Genomic DNA, 15,812 nt, shown 5'->3' with positions numbered 1-15,812 from the left:
CTCATCTTGTGCCATGCTTCCTGTATGTCTCTTCACTCCAGCCAGTGTGGGTGCCTCTGCATTTCAGGATCATGCCATACTTTGTATTAGATTTCCTTCCTGAAAAGCCAACTCCCAAATTGTATCTTATAAATTAGACCTGAATGTAAATATTGTAGGGGGCCCCTTGGGTAGACACCTGGACATTCTTTAGATTGTTGTTGGCTGGGCCTGGGATATTGGTGGAGTCATGTCAGTTGCACTCCCGCCCTGGATGTGCAGAGATGTGTTCTTAGTTCCTGACTTGTGTTTGTCCGGGAGGAAGAAGTGGGTGGGACCTGCCGCCGCCCCCCACCCCTCCCCGGCTCCTTGTTTTCTGGTGATAAACCCCATGTGGATTGGAGAATAAATAGATGTGCTGTGTGGCTCAGGGGTTGTCAGTCTCTCCAGCACAGGTCAGCGACCCACCTGGGATCCAGCTTAAACCTATTTCTGCATCAACTCTCCTCATTTCATTATTTCTCAATCCCTAGCTGCCTCTATGAAGAACCAATTTCATCTCTCTTTCCATGCTGGCCACAGAGAAGGGAGATCTCTGCTGCATCCGGCCCTGCAAATATCAGTATCCTTAAAGAATCTTCCTTTGGCCCTTCCCAAAGTTAGGCACTCCTCTGAAATGCGCTATTACTCTGAACCTCTAAACTGCTGCTTGGAAAACCCAGGCGCTCAGCCAGAGCCCATGATCAGCCTTTGGGGCACTGCGACTGAAGGAGAAATCCAGTTCTATGAATAGCAGGTGTAGAAAGAGATCATTGGTAACAGAGCCGTCACAGACAGAAAAGCAACAGTGCTGTCACTTTCAGATGTCCTTCCTCACCGCTTCTGTTTCTGTGTCATGCTGTTGAGCTGAGGCAAAAGGGAATTTAGGGTTGAGCAGAGCGTTTCAGATGAAAACACAGTTGAGCAGAGTTGAGTATGTGCTTTTTGTCTTTGCAGCAAAGCCTACTGGGTCCTGTGTTGGTATTTGAGACCCCAGTGGACCCATTTAATTTAAGCGGTGGATATACCACAAAATTCACTCCGCACTAGATACTGATCACAAACCTCAACCTGTGCTGAGGTTTGTGATCATCACATTTCTTTTTTTCTGACTGATATTGCAACAGTTGGGAGCTGTAGAATTTAGACAAATGAAAGTAAAATATTCCTTTATTAATAAGGTTATTCAGTGAATGCAGCTGTAGCTCTGTTCCAGGACACTTGCTAATCACTTCACCCATGACTATCACATAGTTAAGCTACCCAAACAAGGCAAATAGTCAAATTGAAGGCAAATCACAAGACTAGAAGTTGTACTGATAGGCTTAAAAAACAAAACAAAAAAACAAAAAAACAAAAAACAAGCAAACAAACAAAAAACCAACAACAACAATGAGAATGCACACTTTCTGGGAACTTACACCTAAAATGGATTTAGGAGTTTTGAATCACATACACCTATTTTATCCCAAACTGTTCAGTCAGATCCGTCCCAAAGGTCAAACAAGCAAGGAAGTCAAGTGTTAAATCTAGGGATCACTTCTTCATGAAAAGTGTGAAGAAAATGGGCTTCAAATCATAATAGAAATATCCTTACTGGGTAGCTCAATAAACAGAAAACATGCAAATCACACCTATGTCTCACCTTAATTTCTTTATTGGTTTTATGGTTAATTAGATAGGGTTTAAAGAAAAGTGTGTATATTTGCTTGAAATGAACACCATTACATTCATATTTAAAATGAAACACACTGAGTTAGAACTCATCAGTTCCATTTGAATTTCTTATTTTTCCTCATTATTGCAAGGATCTTTAGAAGTAATATATGATACCAATGCATTTCTTATTAACCTTTACTCATGATGAGTTATTTGATCAAATTCAGGCTCCAGGTTTAGTTCTTTTACCAGTCTATTGTTTTAACTACAGTTTATTTTTCCAGCTTCAGAATCCATGATACTCTCTAAATTAACTAGTGTCTTTCTTTATTGTTTATATTCTCTCACATCAATCTTTAAGTTATAAAAGCACCTTTTTATATAATAGTTCTAATATAGCCATATATTGAATTATACACCAAATCCAGTCTCCTCACCTTCCTCAAAGTGTAGCTTATATTATCCAAAGCCCTCATCTTCAAAGTAATCTTATATATTTAAAAAAAAATGAGAGGTAAAATTTATTTTAGGGATTGTCTAGTCTGATTCATCACTTTCCAAGTGTGGAAATTGAGGCAAAGAGAAATGAACTGGCTTGTTGGAAGCAACGTGACTATTTAAACCGGTTTTGCTAAAATATGCAATAACAAGGGTGTGCCCATATGACTTTTGCTTTTCATTCTAAATGTATATTAAACACTCAACATTACTAAAATATAACCTTTCCGGTATCACTTAAATGCTACTTCCTATTAGAAACTCTTCACAAATTGGTGAAAATAAACTCTGTATTTCCCCACTGATTAAATATAAACTCAGAACTTGTACAGGTCTGCTGAAATATAGTTTTTGATTCTTATATTCAAGTACTTTACAATGTCCTCAAATTACATTGAAATAAGACGAATTTTTGGTTCTACCCTCCATCACGACTCAGTTGTATTACTCTATGCACCATGTCCTTTATGCCTACAATGTTAGACTCCATATCCTTTTGGTAGGGATTAAATGAGCTTCTGCAAATAACTTTTCTAAAACTTGACATACAGAATTACAGGATCACCTGCCAGGAACCCTTAATCTATACAGAGCTCAGTTCCTCTCCCCCACCCCCAATGTTGTTTTCCTGGAGAAGGGGGGTGGACAGCTTCTAAAAGCACCACTAACAGGTGGTGATTGACTCCTTGGCTTGAATGGTATCACCTACATGGTTTTCACTGTGTGTTATCTCTACAATATATCATATTATAAACAGGCTGATAAAAGCATAGCCAATGTTATTGGCATTTATACATTGTTATATAAAAATACCACTTCTTGTGACATATGGTGTTATATTTCTAAATAGAATTATGCTCAGAAAAACAGCTTTCTAAGTGCATGAAGATAAAATTAAAACCATCGAAATATGGTCACACAGTTGGGTGCCTTGCACTACCTGCCCCTGCCCACTTTTCTGCCTTCATCTCTCCAGAGAAGGCACCAGGCTTTAAATCTCACTAAACTGCAGTTTGGAATTAGTGCCAGGTGATGTGTACAAACTGGAGGGCAGGCCACTGGCCCACAGGTACTTGTGGTGCTATCAGATGTCAGACCGAGTTCTTGCTAAATTAGAACACCACCTCAGCACCATTCTCTGCCAGCTACTGCCCATTCTCTGCTTTATTTAACAAACCAACTCTTCTTTCAACTGTCTCCTTTTTTATTCTCCTGTTCTTCCCTGAGGTTCTTATTGGTGCTTTCTCCCAACTAGCACAGATAATGCCCTTGATAAGTATGTTAATGTCACTTAGGCTGTTTAGGCCAATGGTCAATTCTAAATTTTTGAAGCCCTTATCAGGAGTATTTAAGCCAGCTGATTGCTCCTTTTCCCTAGAAACACTTTCTTCAATGGGCTACAAGGAAACCACTATAGTCTCCTTTATCCATCACCCTCATTGGTGCTTCCCAATGCTTCCTTGATTCTTCTTATCCTCCTGATCATTTAGTAATGGAGTAGCCCAGGTCCTAGTCCTCATGTCTCTGATGTCACTTCCTTCCTGAAATCATTCAATCTCATATTTTAAAAGGCATACATACACTAATGCAGGTAGTTTCCAAATTTATATTTCCCACACAGATTTCTGCTTTCATTTCTACACTCAAATGTCCAACAGTGGATTAATGATTTATCTATTCAACAAAAATTTTGTCTCTACTTGAATCACTGACAAGCTTCCCAAATTCAATATGTCTAAAACCAAATATCTGATTCCATCCCTTTCCATTCCAAAACAGGCCCCTCCCATGGTCTGCTTAAACTGAATGAATAAGCAACTCCATTATTCCTCAAGGGAAAAACAAATGAACCAAAAATACCTTAAATTTATCCCTGGATAACCTCTTTCTTTTGTACTCCACATGCAAATAGTCGGCAAAATCTGAGGTCTCTAGTTTCAAAATATATGTAGAAACAGATCACTTCTCACCACTACAATCCAGCCCAACATGTCATCAATTCTCACTATTTGTTTCACTCAGAATAATATTCAATGTGTTAAGAATGACAACAAGGCCTTGCATAGCCAGAAGCCTTCTTATATTTTAAATTGTTTTCCTACTACTCTCCCCTTTGCTCACTCTGGCAGTCTCACTTCATAATTTTTATACTCAATGCTCCCTATACCTATACCTAGGGTTGGCTTTATGGTGTATGTTCAATGCACCCATAGAGCTTCACATTCAGAAGGGGACCCCTGCCCTGTGTTTAATGTGTACAGTCACTCTTCTGAAGTCACCATTAATTTTATATCTGAATCTGTGTTCTATAAATAAAGTGCAATGGAAACACGGTGCATATGTTATACACTGGTGTTTTGGGTTATGTGGGGTCCATTGTATTGTCCCTGCCTGTCTGCTGGGAATAGATTCTGAAGCATCCACTCCTCTATGCCACCCAACAACTGCTGCCACCCTTCACTCCCAATGGAGACTGTGATGTGGATAGAAAAGAGTCAGTGATTGGACTGCACGGATTTGTGAGGGTCAGCACTTATATAGGAGGTATTTCATGCCCAAAGGACTGTGACATTATATAGCAAGTAAAAAAATCTATGGCAAGTTAAGACACATCATTAGAGAAAAGGAAAAGTTTACTTTGTGCTTTTTAAACAAAAAACCCTCACTTTCATTTTAAAGTGCTCCCAATAAATTATGTAACCTTCTTTGCTTGAAATTGTATCCCAGAAATCCACATAGGTGACTCATTCACCTTCTTCAATTCTTTCCTCAAGAAAGACCTTCACAGTGAGGTTTTGAAAGACCAGTCTTTTGAGAATCAAATTCACACACACACACACACACACACACACACACACACACACACACCTTCAGTCCCAGGAATTCAAACTATCTCTTTGATGTTTTTCCTACTATATAGTTTATCTACTTATTTTTGTTCATCTGTTTCCCTCCACCACGATATAAGCCCTATGAATTGTGCTTACTCAGTCCTACTAGTTAGAAAAGAATGATATGTTCACAAAATGTGGCTACCCTGTTTTTATAGGGCAGACTTTGCATTAAAGTATCTCTGTATTTCCCTTGTGAAAGCACAATCAATTGTGAAGGGCAATGTACCAGGGACGACACTAGGTTTATCTACTCACTGAGTTCAGCTAAAGAGCCTGGCAAAGTAAGTCTAGGCCACATTGATATTATAATAGTTCAGATGAAGAGGATATTTGGTTCCCGCATCTCAAGTTATAAAAAACAACAACTGGAAAACAAACAAAAACCTGTGTATTCCCTGGTATATATGAACAAATATTAAGCCCTACTGGCATGGTTCAGTGGTTGAGCATCGACCTATGAGCCAAGAGGCCATGGTTTGATTCCTGGTCAGGGCACATGCCTGAATTGCAAGCTTGAACCCCAGTGTGGGTGTGCAGTAAACAGCTCATCAATGATCAGCTGATCAATGATTCTCTCTCATCATTTACATTCCTATCTTTCTTCTCTCCCTTCCTCTCTGAAATAAATAAAAATGTATTTTTAAAAAGGCAAATAATTAAGACATAAATTCATCTAACTATCTAAATTACAGAATATATATTATATATATATATATATATATATATATATATATATATATATATATATTACATGGATACACATTTATATATATATATAACATTATAGAGAAAATTTATTTTATTTGGTTACTTTTAACAAATGTATGTATTTATTATTTCATGTTTCTTTTTGAGATTTTTAATTCTTTTTAATCAGGTTTTAGAGAGTCAAGAATGGATGGAAACAAAACATTATCCTATATAATAAAAATCTAATATGCTAAGTGTCTGGTAATCCATTCAACCAATCAAAGAGTAATATGCTAATGACATGCTAAGGCTGCTCAACTGCTCACTATAACATGCACGGACCACCAGGAAGCAAATGCTCCAACCAGTAGGTTAGCTTGCTGCTGGAGTCAGCCAATTGGGACTGGGAAAGATGGGCTGGACATGCCCTAGCGCCCTTCTGCAGTCCCTCCCCAATCTAAATCATGCACCAATGAGATCCCTTGGCCTGGCCCGTGCCCTCTCGCAATCCAGGACCCCTTGGGATATAGCAGAGAGCCAGTTTCAGCCTAATCCTGCTCAATGCAGGAGCTGCCTGTTATTGGTCAGTGCACTCCCACAGGGACTCACAGCTGGCGAGTGCAGGGACAGTGGCAGGAGCCTCACCTGCCTCTGCAGCAGCACTAAGGATGCCCCATGCCATCAGTTGGACATCCCCCAAGGGATCCTGGACTGCAAGATGGCACAGGCTGAGCTGAGGGACCCCCCTCAGTGCACAATTTCCATGCACCAGGCCTCTAGTAGTCATAATGATGTTGGGTGAGTGATAAGGAACAAAATTACAGAACAATGCACCATATTAAAAATTATAAAGTTTATTTTATATGATATTACATATTAAAAAGTATTTTTGTTTTACTTTTTAATCCCATCACTTTCATTCAAACTTAAAATCATAATTAAAGCTTTCTTTATTGATTTCATAACAAGGTACAGAAACCTGTAGTGTGTTTGTAAAACTATAAGAAGCAATAGCATAAGTAAAGGAATTCAAACTGTTTGATAAAAGTTTAGTGCATATCTTGGTAAGCCATTATAAATACGCAAGACAACATGGAAAATTGAAATAGGATGTGGAGAATCACTTTAATTCATTACCTCAACATGCATTTATTAAACACAAAGGACATGCTAAGTACTCTTCTATGCATTTGCAACAGAAAGTGAGTAAAACAAGGAAAGATCTGAGCCTCAGCCATCAAGCTGTGAGCTAGAAAAGGTGAAAGTGATGAACAGGAGAAAGCAATATTTGGAGGGAGTGTTGAAAGAAGCTAAATACACAGTACATGTGTGGCAAGAAATCTGCTGAACAAAACAAATCACCCGACATTTCCAGAATGACTCATGGCCTTGGGGAAATATAAAACAGAACACAAAGAAGAGGGGAAAGTTACCAAAAACTGCATTCATAACAACCATGAGGAAAATGGCACTGAAAAAGAGAAACTCGGTAAAAACGTTGTAATAGAAATCAACCCCATGCAGCACACAAATTAGATTTCCTAAGAAGCCATGTAGGAAAAACCAAGTTAGGTAAAGAATATGATGAGACAGGATCAACATATATATGAATATATATATACATATTGATTCACTTTATACATACATGTTTATGTACACACACACATACTGATATTATATATATATATATATATATATATATATATATATATATATCAGTCACTAAAAATATAGCCTTTTAACTGCATGGCAAACTTAGTATAGCAAATAACTTAATAAAAATAATTCATAAATATTTTCTTTTAAAGTTTCATTTTTAATATATATGTGACATACCCTTTTCATGTAGAATGGTCTATGTTGTCCCAAATGCAACTGTCTTCCATAAAACAGTTCCTTTGAAAATTCAGTGGAGTGTTTTCTTCTCTCACTCTTGGTCCCATATACTCTGGAATGTACAAATATTAAGTTCAGATTCATATTTAACATAATCTGGTTACCATATGCAAACTATCACACCCAAACCTGTAAGCAAGCTATTTTTCAGGAGCTAGCCTGAGCTGGAGCAAGTGCTGGACTGCCATAGTAGCCGATTACAGCTATTGACCCAAAATGGAATAATATGGAACCCTTTAAGCACAGCCACACTTTGTAAGACGCTACAACCAGCAGAAGCACCAACTCCTCCCTGTTCATTTCCCCTGTAGAATGGAGCCTTGGTCAAGCACCTGATGGATCAGTACAGATGTGGCATCATCTGATCTGTGTCCTATTTTGTTGATGAAACCCCAACCAAAAAGCTCTAGTGTTTTGAATCCTGGGATTGGGGATGAAGGGTGAGGGAAGGAGGTGAGGAGCAGGAATGTACTGGCTACTGTGAAAAGTGTCTTCAAGGTACCCCCCTCCTCTCTTCATAAGGAGGCATTGGCAGAAGCATGGAGGGTGCTCTCTACCAAAGGGCCCAGATAGAGAGACCTAGAAAAGGGCATCTGGGTGAGGAACACCACAATGCCCAGGGTGTGACTCTCCAGGGGGACCAGAGTCCTGGACTGCAGCTCCCTTCAGAGACTGTGATGCATTGTCTCTGCACCAGTTTGGGTGGGAGGGCAGCTTTCGTGGGCGAGGACTGATTGCCAAGATCTCTGGAACTGTTCACAGTTGGATTTGAATAACACACAACAATTTTTAACCATGAGCCAGACTCCTCATTATTAAACTCAACATGAATTATAAGAACCCCAAAGAAATGTTAACGATTATGTAATGTACTTAAGAATAAACAAACATGGTGGTGAAATCACTGTTTCTTAGGAAATCAAAGTGACTAATATTTAGAATGATGGTTACCAGAAGGGAGGGGAATTCGGGGGTTGGGTGAAAAGGTGAAGAGATGAAGAAGTACAGATCAGTCACGGGGATGTAAACTATAGCATAGGGAATATAGTCACTAATATTGTAATAACTGTGTATCGTGTCAAGAGGGTACTTGAAATACCAGGGGAAACATTTTATAAAGTATTTAATTGTCTAACCACTCTGCTATATATCTGACTGTAATATTTAATGTAAATTGTAATTGAAAAAGTAAATTAAAAAGTAAAGAGTGGCTGACATTTTGCCTTATGATTAGAATAATATGCCTCACAATTCTAGGATGTAGTTTATGCATTTTGAGAGACAGTACTTATCTTCCTATTGTAATTCATTTTGCTGCTTGTCATAGGAATCAAGATATCCTTCTTGATAACTCTGACTTCCAACTTTCCAGGTTAATTTATGAGAAAGTACTGTAGCTTTTCACTCTTTAATCTTTGATACCTATGCTTTCTGTCTACTGTTAGGCATTTTTTTCACCCACCAGCATATGTCAAAGTAATGTCATCACTCACCCACATAACTATTATTGTCTATGGACTGATGTCCTTGAATCCACCTCTAAACCAGTATCTGCAAAATGTAATTCTGATCATGTAATCCTCCACCTCCCAAATCCCCTGTCAGTAGCTTTCCATGGTTCTGAAAACACAGTCCAAATATCTATCTGGCTCTATGGGACACACCCACTGGCTAAGTATACAGATTTGTGAATGGGGCAGTGAGTTACAATGGCAGTGTAAGCCTTATAAAAATGGAAGTGTAGTGCCCTTATGAAAATCTTCTAGGCCTGAGAGCTCCTTCCCTCCATGAGAGGATCTTTACATTCTCAGCCTCTAAAACTGTAAGAGATAAATTTCTGTTATTTATGAACTATCCAATTTATGGTATTTTGTTACACCAGCCAAAACAGACTAAGAGAGAAAATCATTTCATGTGTAGTTACAGCATGATATATTCATTCTGGGTAATGCTGTGTTTATAATTTTCATTATAGGATGTGGATTAACTATTATCTATTATTTATTATTAACTTACTAAAATTTTTATAATCATATTTTCTCTGTTTTAATTAGGGGCAGGCTATCTCACCTTAATTCAGTCTCTACTTATTGTTTCTATCTCCTTTGGTGTTTACTCTTTTAAATTCCCCACTCTTCAGTAAACATAATTAATTTCAGTCACTAGTGTACAGTTTAATTTTGGCACTTTGGTTTTACAAATAGAGCTATAGTTATTAATCAGCATTCTTGTAATTAAATGGCTCATAAATCCATTGATCATTTCTCACATCTATATTCCACACTCACTGAAGTAAAAGGGTACTTGTTATTAATGTAACATTTCCTAATGGTAGCTGAAGTGTCCATTGAAATATATATAGGTGAGATGGGAGCATGAGATGAGAAATTAGACTAGATGATGCAGTGACCACTGGTTGAATTATTCTGCAGCTGAGTAGGGAGGTTGGGCATGATAGTGACTTCAGAAGAATAAATGTTATTCCATGAATATCTTTATTAAATCAATAAAGGACATAAATACTACAGAGGCTAGAGTTCCAAAAGTTATGAGTGGAAAGACCAATCTATGATGTAGTCAATATTTATTGCAAGCCAAACATGCTTTATGATTGATGTCCACAACACTCCCCTCAAGGCTCACACTACCATTTTTAACTCACTGCCTCATGAACAACACCAGGCTGTTTTATGGGTGGTATAAGCCATTCTTCATTCCTGCTGTAGATGTGTACTATTAAGAAATAGGTCACCTCTCTAAAAATAGGCTTCTGGTGCTGTCAACTGGAATGACATCATCCAGGTGACAAAAATTCTCAAATTATCAATCATCAATAATGATAAATTCCAACATCATATTATTAAAATCAGAACATTTGATAAGCATGTTATGAAACACAAATGTTATGAAGGCATGGGATCAAAATTGATTTTATTATTGTTAGGACAAATGATTCATCCATTTGACAACTCAGTTAAAATTACAACTCCAGAAGACTAACCCAACTTTGCATTAAAAAGGAAGTAGCCTTGCAGAAACCGGTTTGGCTCAGTGGTAGAGCATCGGTCTGTGGACTGAAAGGTCCCAGGTTTGATTCTGCTCAAGGGCATATACATTGGTTGCAAGTACATCCCCAGAAGGGGGTGTGCAAGAGGCAGCTGGTCAATGTTTCTCTCTCATCAACGTTTCTAGCTCTCTATCCCTCTCTCCTCTCCTCCTCTCTGTAAAAAATCAATAAAATATATATATTTTTAAAGGAAGTAGGCTTTATACTTATTTAAGCAGAAGATATAATTATGAGTTAGTGATAATACACCAATTAGAGGCAGTTACATACAAAATTTAAAAATATATATATATAATAATAACTATATACTCTGTTGAAGCCCATATTTTAAAAGCAACTTTTCCTCTCAACTATGATAACCAGGAGTAATTATTTAGCCTTTTTAAAATAAAATGATATGCTACTAGCTAATAACTTTGCCTTTAAAAATTGCAAAATTTAACATACTTCAAAATAATACTTATATCCAATTAAAGGTAAAATAAATATATAATCATACAATACATATAATAAAGAGCTATACCAACAGTATAATTTCCAAACAGAGAAACAAATTTTTCTGTGGAAAAGAAATACAATAATCTGTGAATAGTTCTTTACTCTCCTAGAACTTAGTATTCACCTTCTTTGCATTTGCTAAATTTTGTGCTACTTATCTATCTCTTCTTCAACTAGTAAATTTTCTTGGTATTTCTTCTATTTCACTCCATTCTTGGATCCATTGAAATATATATAGGTGAGATGGGATGTTTCTTAAAAAGACCATGAGCAATAGTTTTACTCAAATGTTGGAATAGACTGAAATGAAATTACTGTACTTTTCGGACCATAAGACGCACCAGTTTTTAGAGAAGGGAAATGAAGAAAAAAAGATTCTGAAACAAATAGTGTCCTAAAATATTTTATGTGCATTAAAACCCAACATCACAGTCATAAACACATGTAATCAACCCTGTAAAGTAAACAGCAGCATTTAGAACCATTTTAGAGCCAGGCAAGCACACAGAGACCACACAGAGGCAGGCAAGTAAAAAAACTTTTTTTTTAAGTATATGTGTAGGCTATATTTGGACCATAAGACGCAGGGACTTTTCCCCCCCACTTCTGGGGGGGAAAAAGTGCGTCTTGTGGTCCGAAAAATACGGTAATATGTTTATAATTATTTTTTTTTTTTTTGTTAACCCTTACCAGAAGTTATTTTTCCACTGTTTTTCAGAGAGAGAGAGAGAGAGTGGAAGGGATAGAGGCTGAGAAAGAAAGAGAGAGAGAAACATAGATATGAGAGAGATATATCTACTGGTTGCCTCCTGCATGTGCCCTGACCAGGGGCCTGGGAACGAACCCACAACCCAGGGACAGGTATGTGCCTTTGACCGGGAATCAAACCCAGGACCCTTATGTGCAAGGGCTGACATTCTAACCACTGAGTTACACAGGCCAGGTCTATAATTCCCTTTTAGCAAAGGAGCATAATTTTACATTTGATATATAATACTACCGATATATATTCATACATGGCCCAATGCTCAAAATTCGTGCAAGGGGCTTGGCCCATGCAGCCCATTTTATTCTGCTGTGACTTTTTTATCATCAAAATGCATATACTAAAATTTTTCTGTGACTATTAAGAATTTTTTCCAATTTACCTTTTGTTCCTCTACACTAAATACCAAGGTCCTAAATACTATTTGAATTTATTTCTGTCTCTGCTGCAGTATAGCATCTGTTTGTTTATTTTGGCAGTGAATGCATTATTCAATGAAAGTATAAAAACTGTATTGAAAGGACTATTTTAAATATATTTTTTATTAATTTTTTACAGAGAGGAAGGGAGAGGGATAGAGAGCTAGAAACATCGATGAGAGAGAAACATCCACCAGCTGCCTCCTGCACACCCCCTACGGGGGATATACCCGCAGCCAATGTACATGACCTTGACCAAACCTTTCAATCCACAGACTGACACTCTATCCACTGAGCTAAACCGGTTTTGGCGAAAGGACTATTTTAATCAGTTGATCAATCTCTTCCTATATATTTATTATTAGTAAAAGTAATTTGCACTGGTTATTACAAAATATTGCTAGTATTGTTATTGCTCACTCAAAGAGAATAATAAAATTATAAACATGACACCTTAATGGCTGAAAGGCAGACTGTAGGGGCAAAACTTACATGTTGATAAAGTTATATGTATATGTATATGAAAATAGGCTTTTCATTAAAAGGCACTAGGACAACTTAATATTCACATACAAAAAACCAAATTATGTTTGAGTCTCATTTTAAACCAAATAAAAAAAAAATAATTCATGTAAGAAAAAAATAAAAATTTTAGGACAAAATCTAATAGTATATTTTCATGACCTTGGAATAGGTAATGGTTTCTTAAATCTGACACCAAACAAATGTGTGTATATATATATATATATATATATATATATAATAAAATATATAATATATTGTGTGTATATATATATATATATATATATATGAATAATGTGCTAAGTGTCTGACTGTTCGACCATTCAACCAGTAGCTATGATGCGCACTGACCACCAGGGGGCAGACACTCAACACACAGGCATGGAAAACATGGGGAAGATGATGAATCTCAGAAGGAAGAGGGGAGATGGGGGTGGGGAGATTAACCAAAGATCTTATATGCATACTAGAGGCCTGGTGCATGGATTCATGCACTGTTGGGGTCCCTTGGCCTGGCCTGTGGGAATTGGGCCAAAACCAGCAGTCTGACGTCCTCCAAGGAGTTCCGGATTTCAAGAGCATGCAGGCTAGGTCGTGAGACCCCACTAGTGCACAAATCTGTACACCAGGTCTCTATTAAGTGATAAAAAGAAATATATGTATATATAGAACTTCCTTAAATGGGAATATGTTTGTACTTCAAAGGAAAACATCAAGAAACTGAAAGGTGAAATATGGTGAGTTATTATATTAGCAAGTCATATTTGATAAAGAACTTATATTCAGAACACTAAAAATTCAATAATAAAAAGACAAATAACTCAATGTTAAAAATAGGCAAAGGATTTCAATAGATATTAACATGCATACCTTGCCAATAGCAAACACATAAAGATATATTCAACATAATTATTATTTCAGAGTATGTAATTCAAAACCAGAAATATATGCTATTTCACACCCAACAGGAGAGCTTTAATAAAAAATAAATTAAAAAAATAGATATTGACAAATGTTTGAGAGGATGTGGAGAAATTGGAATCCTTATGTATTGTTAAAGGGTATGTATTGTAGAATGGTGTTCCACACTGGAAATTTCTCAAAATGCTAAATGTAGAAGTACCATATAATCCAGGAATTCTACACTTAGCTGTACAAAAAAAAAGAAAACATTTATAGTAAGAAAAAAATTGCACATTATGTTCAGAGAGGCATTATTCCTAACAAATAAAAATTGTAAACAATTCAAATGTCCATCACCTGATGAATGGATATACAAAATGTATGTTATCCACACAATAGAATAGTAGTTGGCAATAAAAAGTACTAAAATAGTGCTAAATGCTACAAAATTGATGAACCTCAAAAAATATGCTAAGTAAACTAAACCAGTCTTATATTATGTGAATTATTTATATGAAATATGAAAAAGACAAATGTATAGAAACAGAAAGTAGGTTTGTGGCTGTTGAGGGCTGGGCAGGATGTTAAAAGTGACTGTAAATAGGTATGGAATTTCTTATTGGAGTGATAAAAATGCTTTAAAATGGACTACAGTAATGATGTAAAACTCTGTGAATATAGTAACATTTATTGAATTGTATAAATTATATGGGTGAATTACATTTCAAAACTGTTTAATAAATTAGAGGACATTGCCACAAAATTATATTGAAAGGGTCGATAAAATTTATAATTCCAAAAAGGAGATATTTTTCTAGTTATTTTTTTAAAGAGACTGATTTAACATCAGTCCCAGCACTCTTGCCGACAACTATTCTATGCTCTCCTATTTTTAAATTTGGGAATTTAAGAGAAAGTAACACTAAAATTTATTGTATATGCTTGGAGAATAGTGGGTTCCATATACTTGAATTTTAAAAAATGTGTTTCTGAAATATTCTCCTGTGTTTAATATTAATATAAGAATAATAGCATCAACAAAACTACCATATTTTCCGGCGAATAGGAAGACCCCCTAATTTTACAGTTAAAAACATAGGTTTAGGCCTATATTCACTGTATAAGACTACCCTCCACTCCAAAGAAAAGATTTACTTTGCCATCAAGATCTGTAGGTAATTTTTGTGCAATTTTGGTCTTTTGCCCCTGATTTTCGGTTGACTTTTTCGTTTCAAAAGTCAAGTCGTCTTATAAGCCGGAAAATACGGTAATAGGGGCAGTGAGTAATGATTAAGTATTTAGTATGTTTAATAATAAAAATAGTATTCAATAAGCATTGTTACAAGTATAAGTATTTTATAAGCGGTAACTGCTTTTTGAAAAAATGTATCTTCATTATTGAAGTATTGCAGGTGTCCCTTTTGTTTTTCTTTCTTTTTTCCCATGCCCCCTCCATCCCACACCTGCCTTTCCAGGCCTTCATCACTCTATTGTCTGTGTCCATGGGCTATCCATTCTATCTATTATAATAAAACAGCAATATGCAAATTAACCACCACTCTGCTACACCCACAAGCCATGCCCACCAGCTAATTAGGAGCAAGTTTGCAAATTAACCCAACCAAGATGGCTGCAGCCATGGAGCAAACAGGAGGCTTGGGTTGCCCCCAGTGATAGAAGAAGCCAAACTTTCCACACACCCTGGCTTTCCAAGACCTCCACTCAAGGCTACAAAGTTTCAATTATAGAAGATAAATAAATCCGATACCAAGGCCTCCACTTGGATCATGGGGGTGCATGGCCAGCCTACAAACCACCCCATACCCCAAGGGAACCCCCACCCTGATCTGGGACACCCTTCAGGGCAAATCAGCTGGCTCCTACCCATGCTCCTATCCTATCTAATAAAAGAGTAATATGCAAATTGACCATCACCCCAACACTCAAGATGTCTGCCCCATGTAGTCAAAGATGGCTGCCCT

The sequence above is a fragment of the Pipistrellus kuhlii genome, unplaced genomic scaffold, assembly GCF_014108245.1.
Source record: "Pipistrellus kuhlii isolate mPipKuh1 unplaced genomic scaffold, mPipKuh1.p scaffold_m20_p_1, whole genome shotgun sequence".
Taxonomy (NCBI): domain Eukaryota; kingdom Metazoa; phylum Chordata; class Mammalia; order Chiroptera; family Vespertilionidae; genus Pipistrellus; species Pipistrellus kuhlii.
The sequence above is the reverse complement of the archived record's forward strand: the minus strand, read 5'-3'. Positions refer to the sequence as shown.